Here is a 10,099-nt window from a genome sequence, read left to right on the forward strand (position 1 = left end):
TTTTATAAGCATTTTTAATTTTATTGCTTAAATCGCATTTTCTCGGCGAGCTGAGCACTTTTTCTGAATTGTGCCGCTCCCGTCACTCTGGTTAGGTTGGCATCGAAAAAAACGCTCTCGGGTGCTTTAGAGTGCCGACTTTATCACTGCGCATGAAGAAATGACCACCTCCAACGTTTGGTTTATGTTTTATAAGCATTTTTAATTTTATTGCTTAAATCGCATTTTCTCGGCGAGCTGAGCACTTTTTCTGAATTGTGCCGCTCCCGTCACTCTGGTTAGGTTGGCATCGAAAAAAACGCTCACGGGTGCTTTAGAGTGCCGAGTTTATTACTGCGCATTAGGAAATGACCACCTCCAACGTTTGGTTTATGTTTTATAAGCATTTTTAATTTTATTGCTTAAATCGCATTTTCTCGGCGAGCTGAGCACTTTTTCTGAATTGTGCCGCTCCCGTCACTCTGGTTAGGTTGGCATCGAAAAAAACGCTCTCGGGTGCTTTAGAGTGCCGAGTTATTCACTGCGCATGAAGAAATGACCACCTCCAACGTTTGGTTTATGTTTTATAAGCATTTTTAATTTTATTGCTTAAATCGCATTTTCTCGGCGAGCTGAGCGCTTTTTCTGAATTGTGCCGCTCCCGTAACTCTGGTTAGGTTGGCATCGAAAAAAACGCTCTCGGGTGCTTTAGAGTGCCGAGTTTATTACTGCGCATTAAGAAATGACCACCTCCAACGTTTGGTTTATGTTTTATAAGCATTTTTAATTTTATTGCTTAAATCGCATTTTCTCGGCGAGCTGAGCACTTTTTCTGAATTGTGCCGCTCCCGTCACTCTGGTTAGGTTGGCATCGAAAAAAACGCTCTCGGGTGCTTTAGAGTGCCGAGTTTATTACTGCGCATTAAGAAATGACCACCTCCAACGTTTGGTTTATGTTTTATAAGCATTTTTAATTTTATTGCTTAAATCGCATTTTCTCGGCGAGCTGAGCACTTTTTCTGAATTGTGCCGCTCCCGTCACTCTGGTTAGGTTGGCATCGAAAAAAACGCTCTCGGGTGCTTTAGAGTGCCGAGTTTATCACTGCGCATGAAGAAATGACCACCTCACACGTTTGGTTTATGTTTTATAAGCATTTTTAATTTTAATGCTTAAATCGCATTTTCTCGGCGAGCTGAGCGCTTTTTCTGAATTGTGCCGCTCCCGTCACTCTGGTTAGGTTGGAATCGAAAAAAACGCTCTCGGGTGCTTTAGAGTGCCGAGTTATTCACTGCGCATGAAGAAATGACCACCTCCAACGTTTGGTTTATGTTTAATAAGCATTTTTAATTTTATTGCTTAAATCGCATTTTCTCGGCGAGCTGAGCGAATTGTGCCGCTCCCGTCACTCTGGTTAGGTTGGCATCGAAAAAAAACGCTCTCGGGTGCTTTAGAGTGACGAGTTATTCACTGCGCATGAAGAAATGACCACCTCCAACGTTTGGTTTATGTTTAATAAGCATTTTTAATTTTATTGCTTAAATCGCATTTTCTCGGCGAGCTGAGCACTTTTTCTGAATTGTGCCGCTCCCGTCACTCTGGTTATGTTGGCATCGAAAAAAACGCTCTCGGGTGCTTTAGAGTGCCGAGTTTATCACTGCGCATGAAGAAATGACCACCTCCAACGTTTGGTTTATGTTTTATAAGCATTTTTAATTTTAATGCTTAAATCGCATTTTCTCGGCGAGCTGAGCGCTTTTTCTGAATTGTGCCGCTCCCGTCACTCTGGTTAGGTTGGCATCGAAAAAAACGCTCTCGGGTGCTTTAGAGTGCCGAGTTATTCACTGCGCATGAAGAAATGACCACCTCCAACGTTTGGTTTATGTTTAATAAGCATTTTTAATTTTATTGCTTAAATCGCATTTTCTCGGCGAGCTGAGCGCTTTTTCTGAATTGTGCCGCTCCCGTCACTCTGGTTAGGTTGGCATCGAAAAAAACGCTCTCGGGTGCTTTAGAGTGCCGAGTTATTCACTGCGCATGAAGAAATGACCACCTCCAACGTTTGGTTTATGTTTAATAAGCATTTTTAATTTTATTGCTTAAATCGCATTTTCTCGGCGAGCTGAGCGAATTGTGCCGCTCCCGTCACTCTGGTTAGGTTGGCATCGAAAAAAAACGCTCTCGGGTGCTTTAGAGTGACGAGTTATTCACTGCGCATGAAGAAATGACCACCTCCAACGTTTGGTTTATGTTTAATAAGCATTTTTAATTTTATTGCTTAAATCGCATTTTCTCGGCGAGCTGAGCGCTTTTTCTGAATTGTGCCGCTCCCGTCACTCTGGTTAGGTTGGCATCGAAAAAAACGCTCTCGGGTGCTTTAGAGTGCCGAGTTATTCACTGCGCATGAAGAAATGACCACCTCCAACGTTTGGTTTATGTTTAATAAGCATTTTTAATTTTATTGCTTAAATCGCATTTTCTCGGCGAGCTGAGCACTTTTTCTGAATTGTGCCGCTCCCGTCACTCTGGTTAGGTTGGCATCGAAAAAAACGCTCTCGGGTGCTTTAGATTGCCGAGTTTATTAAGAAATGACCACCTCCAACGTTTGGTTTATGTTTTATAAGCATTTTTAATTTTATTGCTTAAATCGCAATTTCTCGGCGAGCTGAGCGCTTTTTCTGAATTGTGCCGCTCCCGTCACTCTGGTTAGGTTGGCATCGAAAAAAACGCTCTCGGGTGCTTTAGAGTGCCGAGTTATTCACTGCGCATGAAGAAATGACCACCTCCAACGTTTGGTTTATGTTTAATAAGCATTTTTAATTTTATTGCTTAAATCGCATTTTCTCGGCGAGCTGAGCACTTTTTCTGAATTGTGCCGCTCCCGTCACTCTGGTTAGGTTGGCATCGAAAAAAACGCTCTCGGGTGCTTTAGATTGCCGAGTTTATTAAGAAATGACCACCTCCAACGTTTGGTTTATGTTTTATAAGCATTTTTAATTTTATTGCTTAAATCGCATTTTCTCGGCGAGCTGAGCGCTTTTTCTGAATTGTGCCGCTCCCGTCACTCTGGTTAGGTTGGCATCGAAAAAAACGCTCTCGGGTGCTTTAGAGTGCCGAGTTTATCACTGCGCATGAAGAAATGACCACCTCCAACGTTTGGTTTATGTTTTATAAGCATTTTTAATTTTATTGCTTAAATCGCATTTTCTCGGCGAGCTGAGCACTTTTTCTGAATTGTGCCGCTCCCGTCACTCTGGTTAGGTTGGCATCGAAAAAAACGCTCTCGGGTGCTTTAGAGTGCCGAGTTTATTACTGCGCATGAAGAAATGAACACCTCCAACGTTTGGTTTATGTTTAATAAGCATTTTTAATTTTATTGCTTAAATCGCATTTTCTCGGCGAGCTGAGCACTTTTTCTGAATTGTGCCGCTCCCGTCACTCTGGTTAGGTTGGCATCGAAAAAAACGCTCCCGGGTGCTTTAGAGTGCCGAGTTATTCACTGCGCATGAAGAAATGACCACCTCCAACGTTTGGTTTATGTTTAATAAGCATTTTTAATTTTATTGCTTGAATCGCATTTTCTCGGCGAGCTGAGCACTTTTTCTGAATTGTGCCGCTCCCGTCACTCTGGTTAGGTTGGCATCGAAAAAAACGCTCTCGGGTGCTTTAGAGTGCCGAGTTTATCACTGCGCATGAAGAAATGACCACCTCCAACGTTTGGTTTATGTTTTATAAGCATTTTTAATTTTATTGCTTAAATCGCATTTTCTCGGCGAGCTGAGCGCTTTTTCTGAATTGTGCCGCTCCCGTCACTCTGGTTAGGTTGGCATCGAAAAAAACGCTCTCGGGTGCTTTAGAGTGCCGAGTTTATTACTGCGCATGAAGAAATGACCACCTCCAACGTTTGGTTTATGTTTTATAAGCATTTTTAATTGTATTGCTTAAATCGCATTTTCTCGGCGAGCTGAGAGCTTTTTCTGAATTGTGCCGCTCCCGTCACTCTGGTTAGGTTGGCATCGAAAAAAACGCTCTCGGGTGCTTTAGAGTGCCGAGTTATTCACTGCGCATGAAGAAATGACCACCTCCAACGTTTGGTTTATGTTTAATAAGCATTTTTAATTTTATTGCTTAAATCGCATTTTCTCGGCGAGCTGAGCACTTTTTCTGAATTGTGCCGCTCCCGTCACTCTGGTTAGGTTGGCATCGAAAAAAACGCTCTCGGGTGCTTTAGAGTGCCGAGTTTATTACTGCGCATTAAGAAATGACCACCTCCAACGTTTGGTTTATGTTTTATAAGCATTTTTAATTTTATTGCTTAAATCGCATTTTCTCGGCGAGCTGAGCACTTTTTCTGAATTGTGCCGCTCCCGTCACTCTGGTTAGGTTGGCATCGAAAAAAACGCTCTCGGGTGCTTTAGAGTGCCGAGTTTATCACTGCGCATGAAGAAATGACCACCTCCAACGTTTGGTTTATGTTTAATAAGCATTTTTAATTTTATTGCTTAAATCGCATTTTCTCGGCGAGCTGAGCACTTTTTCTGAATTGTGCCGCTCCCGTCACTCTGGTTAGGTTGGCATCGAAAAAAACGCTCTCGGGTGCTTTAGAGTGCCGAGTTTATCACTGCGCATGAAGAAATGACCACCTCCAACGTTTGGTTTATGTTTTATAAGCATTTTTAATTTTATTGCTTAAATCGCATTTTCTCGGCGAGCTGAGCGCTTTTTCTGAATTGTGCCGCTCCCGTCACTCTGGTTAGGTTGGCATCGAAAAAAACGCTCTCGGGTGCTTTAGAGTGCCGAGTTTATCACTGCGCATGAAGAAATGACCACCTCCAACGTTTGGTTTATGTTTTATAAGCATTTTTAATTTTATTGCTTAAATCGCATTTTCTCGGCGAGCTGAGCGCTTTTTCTGAATTGTGCCGCTCCCGTAACTCTGGTTAGGTTGGCATCGAAAAAAACGCTCTCGGGTGCTTTAGAGTGCCGAGTTTATCACTGCGCATGAAGAAATGACCACTTCCAACGTTTGGTTTATGTTTTATAAGCATTTTTAATTTTATTGCTTAAATCGCATTTTCTCGGCGAGCTGAGCGCTTTTTCTGAATTGTGCCGCTCCCGTAACTCTGGTTAGGTTGGCATCGAAAAAAACGCTCTCGGGTGCTTTAGAGTGCCGAGTTTATCACTGCGCATGAAGAAATGACCACTTCCAACGTTTGGTTTATGTTTTATAAGCATTTTTAATTTTATTGCTTAAATTGCATTTTCTCGGCGAGCTGAGCACTTTTTCTGAATTGTGCCGCTCCCGTCACTCTGGTTAGGTTGGCATCGAAAAAAACGCTCTCGGGTGCTCTAGAGTGCCGAGTTTATTACTGCGCATTAAGAAATGACCACCTCCAACGTTTGGTTTATGTTTTATAAGCATTTTTAATTTTATTGCTTAAATCGCATTTTCTCGGCGAGCTGAGCACTTTTTCTGAATTGTGCCGCTCCCGTCACTCTGGTTAGGTTGGCATCGAAAAAAACGCTCTCGGGTGCTTTAGAGTGCCGAGTTTATCACTGCGCATGAAGAAATGACCACTTCCAACGTTTGGTTTATGTTTTATAAGCATTTTTAATTTTATTGCTTAAATCGCATTTTCTCGGCGAGCTGAGCACTTTTTCTGAATTGTGCCGCTCCCGTCACTCTGGTTAGGTTGGCATGAGAAAAAAACGCTCTCGGGTGCTCTAGAGTGCCGAGTTTATTACTGCGCATTAAGAAATGACCACTTCCAACGTTTGGTTTATGTTTTATAAGCATTTTTAATTTTATTGCTTAAATCGCATTTTCTCGGCGAGCTGAGCACTTTTTCTGAATTGTGCCGCTCCCGTCACTCTGGTTAGGTTGGCATCGAAAAAAACGCTCTCGGGTGCTCTAGAGTGCCGAGTTTATTACTGCGCATTAAGAAATGACCACCTCCAACGTTTGGTTTATGTTTTATAAGCATTTTTAATTTTATTGCTTAAATCGCATTTTCTCGGCGAGCTGAGCACTTTTTCTGAATTGTGCCGCTCCCGTCACTCTGGTTAGGTTGGCATCGAAAAAAACGCTCTCGGGTGCTTTAGAGTGCCGAGTTATTCACTGCGCATGAAGAAATGACCACCTCCAACGTTTGGTTTATGTTTTATAAGCATTTTTAATTTTATTGCTTAAATCGCATTTTCTCGGCGAGCTGAGCACTTTCTCTGAATTGTGCCGCTCCCGTCACTCTGGTTAGGTTGGCATCGAAAAAAACGCTCTCGGGTGCTCTAGAGTGCCGAGTTTATTACTGCGCATTAAGAAATGACCACCTCCAACGTTTGGTTTATGTTTTATAAGCATTTTTAATTTTATTGCTTAAATCGCATTTTCTCGGCGAGCTGAGCACTTTTTCTGAATTGTGCCGCTCCCGTCACTCTGGTTAGGTTGGCATCGAAAAAAACGCTCTCGGGTGCTTTAGAGTGCCGAGTTATTCACTGCGCATGAAGAAATGACCACCTCCAACGTTTGGTTTATGTTTTATAAGCATTTTTAATTTTATTGCTTAAATCGCATTTTCTCGGCGAGCTGAGCACTTTTTCTGAATTGTGCCGCTCCCGTCACTCTGGTTAGGTTGGCATCGAAAAAAACGCTCTCGGGTGCTTTAGAGTGCCGAGTTTATCACTGCGCATGAAGAAATGACCACCTCCAACGTGTGGTTTATGTTTTATAAGCATTTTTAATTTTATTGCTTAAATCGCATTTTCTCGGCGAGCTGAGCGCTTTTTCTGAATTGTGCCGCTCCCGTCACTCTGGTTAGGTTGGCATCGAAAAAAACGCTCTCGGGTGCTTTAGAGTGCCGAGTTATTCACTGCGCATGAAGAAATGACCACCTCCAACGTTTGGTTTATGTTTAATAAGCATTTTTAATTTTATTGCTTAAATCGCATTTTCTCGGCGAGCTGAGCGCTTTTTCTGAATTGTGCCGCTCCCGTCACTCTGGTTAGGTTGGCATCGAAAAAAACGCTCTCGGGTGCTTTAGAGTGCCGAGTTATTCACTGCGCATGAAGAAATGACCACCTCCACCGTTTGGTTTATGTTTAATAAGCATTTTTAATTTTATTGCTTAAATCGCATTTTCTCGGCGAGCTGAGCACTTTTTCTGAATTGTGCCGCTCCCGTCACTCTGGTTAGGTTGGCATCGAAAAAAACGCTCTCGGGTGCTTTAGAGTGCCGAGTTTATTACTGCGCATTAAGAAATGACCACCTCCAACGTTTGGTTTATGTTTTATAAGCATTTTTAATTTTATTGCTTAAATCGCATTTTCTCGGCGAGCTGAGCACTTTTTCTGAATTGTGCCGCTCCCGTCACTCTGGTTAGGTTGGCATCGAAAAAAACGCTCTCGGGTGCTTTAGAGTGCCGAGTTTATTACTGCGCATTAAGAAATGACCACCTCCAACGTTTGGTTTATGTTTTATAAGCATTTTTAATTTTATTGCTTAAATCGCATTTTCTCGGCGAGCTGAGCGCTTTTTCTGAATTGTGCCGCTCCCGTAACTCTGGTTAGGTTGGCATCGAAAAAAACGCTCTCGGGTGCTTTAGAGTGCCGAGTTTATCACTGCGCATGAAGAAATGACCACTTCCAACGTTTGGTTTATGTTTTATAAGCATTTTTAATTTTATTGCTTAAATCGCATTTTCTCGGCGAGCTGAGCGCTTTTTCTGAATTGTGCCGCTCCCGTAACTCTGGTTAGGTTGGCATCGAAAAAAACGCTCTCGGGTGCTTTAGAGTGCCGAGTTTATCACTGCGCATGAAGAAATGACCACTTCCAACGTTTGGTTTATGTTTTATAAGCATTTTTAATTTTATTGCTTAAATTGCATTTTCTCGGCGAGCTGAGCACTTTTTCTGAATTGTGCCGCTCCCGTCACTCTGGTTAGGTTGGCATCGAAAAAAACGCTCTCGGGTGCTCTAGAGTGCCGAGTTTATTACTGCGCATTAAGAAATGACCACCTCCAACGTTTGGTTTATGTTTTATAAGCATTTTTAATTTTATTGCTTAAATCGCATTTTCTCGGCGAGCTGAGCACTTTTTCTGAATTGTGCCGCTCCCGTCACTCTGGTTAGGTTGGCATCGAAAAAAACGCTCTCGGGTGCTTTAGAGTGCCGAGTTATTCACTGCGCATGAAGAAATGACCACCTCCAACGTTTGGTTTATGTTTTATAAGCATTTTTAATTTTATTGCTTAAATCGCATTTTCTCGGCGAGCTGAGCACTTTTTCTGAATTGTGCCGCTCCCGTCACTCTGGTTAGGTTGGCATCGAAAAAAACGCTCTCGGGTGCTTTAGAGTGCCGAGTTTATCACTGCGCATGAAGAAATGACCACCTCCAACGTTTGGTTTATGTTTTATAAGCATTTTTAATTTTATTGCTTAAATCGCATTTTCTCGGCGAGCTGAGCGCTTTTTCTGAATTGTGCCGCTCCCGTAACTCTGGTTAGGTTGGCATCGAAAAAAACGCTCTCGGGTGCTTTAGAGTGCCGAGTTTATCACTGCGCATGAAGAAATGACCACTTCCAACGTTTGGTTTATGTTTAATAAGCATTTTTAATTTTATTGCTTAAATCGCATTTTCTCGGCGAGCTAAGCGCGTTTTCTGAATTGTGCCGCTCCCGTCACTCTGGTTAGGTTGGCATCGAAAAAAACGCTCTCGGGTGCTTTAGAGTGCCGAGTTATTCACTGCGCATGAAGAAATGACCACCTCCAACGTTTGGTTTATGTTTAATAAGCATTTTTAATTTTATTGCTTAAATCGCATTTTCTCGGCGAGCTGAGCGCTTTTTCTGAATTGTGCCGCTCCCGTCACTCTGGTTAGGTTGGCATCGAAAAAAACGCTCTCGGGTGCTTTAGAGTGCCGAGTTATTCACTGCGCATGAAGAAATGACCACCTCCAACGTTTGGTTTATGTTTAATAATCATTTTTAATTTTATTGCTTAAATCGCATTTTCTCGGCGAGCTGAGCACTTTTTCTGAATTGTGCCGCTCCCGTCACTCTGGTTAGGTTGGCATCGAAAAAAACGCTCTCGGGTGCTTTAGAGTGCCGAGTTTATTACTGCGCATTAAGAAATGACCACCTCCAACGTTTGGTTTATGTTTTATAAGCATTTTTAATTTTATTGCTTAAATCGCATTTTCTCGGCGAGCTGAGCGCTTTTTCTGAATTGTGCCGCTCCCGTCACTCTGGTTAGGTTGGCATCGAAAAAAACGCTCTCGGGTGCTTTAGAGTGCCGAGTTATTCACTGCGCATGAAGAAATTACCACCTCCAACGTTTGGATTATGTTTAATAAGCATTTTTAATTTTATTGCTTAAATCGCATTTTGTCGGCGAGCTGAGCACTTTTCTGAATTGTGCCGCTCCCGTCACTCTGGTTAGGTTGGCATCGAAAAAAACGCTCTCGGGTGCTTTAGAGTGCCGAGTTTATTACTGCGCATTAAGAAATGACCACCTCCAACGTTTGGTTTATGTTTTATAAGCATTTTTAATTTTATTGCTTAAATCGCATTTTCTCGGCGAGCTGAGCACTTTTTCTGAATTGTGCCGATCCCGTCACTCGGGTTAGGTTGGCATCGAAAAAAACGCTCTCGGGTGCTTTAGAGTGCCGAGTTATTCACTGCGCATGAAGAAATGACCACCTCCAACGTTTGGTTTATGTTTAATAAGCATTTTTAATTTTATTGCTTGAATCGCATTTTCTCGGCGAGCTGAGCACTTTTTCTGAATTGTGCCGCTCCCGTCACTCTGGTTAGGTTGGCATCGAAAAAAACGCTCTCGGGTGCTTTAGAGTGCCGAGTTTATCACTGCGCATGAAGAAATGACCACCTCCAACGTTTGGTTTATGTTTTATAAGCATTTTTAATTTTATTGCTTAAATCGCATTTTCTCGGCGAGCTGAGCGCTTTTTCTGAATTGTGCCGCTCCCGTCACTCTGGTTAGGTTGGCATCGAAAAAAACGCTCTCGGGTGCTTTAGAGTGCCGAGTTATTCACTGCGCATGAAGAAATTACCACCTCCAACGTTTGGTTTATGTTTAATAAGCATTTTTAATTTTATTGCTTAAATCGCA

This window comes from Syngnathus typhle, unplaced genomic scaffold (assembly GCF_033458585.1).
Source record: "Syngnathus typhle isolate RoL2023-S1 ecotype Sweden unplaced genomic scaffold, RoL_Styp_1.0 HiC_scaffold_53, whole genome shotgun sequence".
NCBI lineage: Eukaryota > Metazoa > Chordata > Actinopteri > Syngnathiformes > Syngnathidae > Syngnathus > Syngnathus typhle.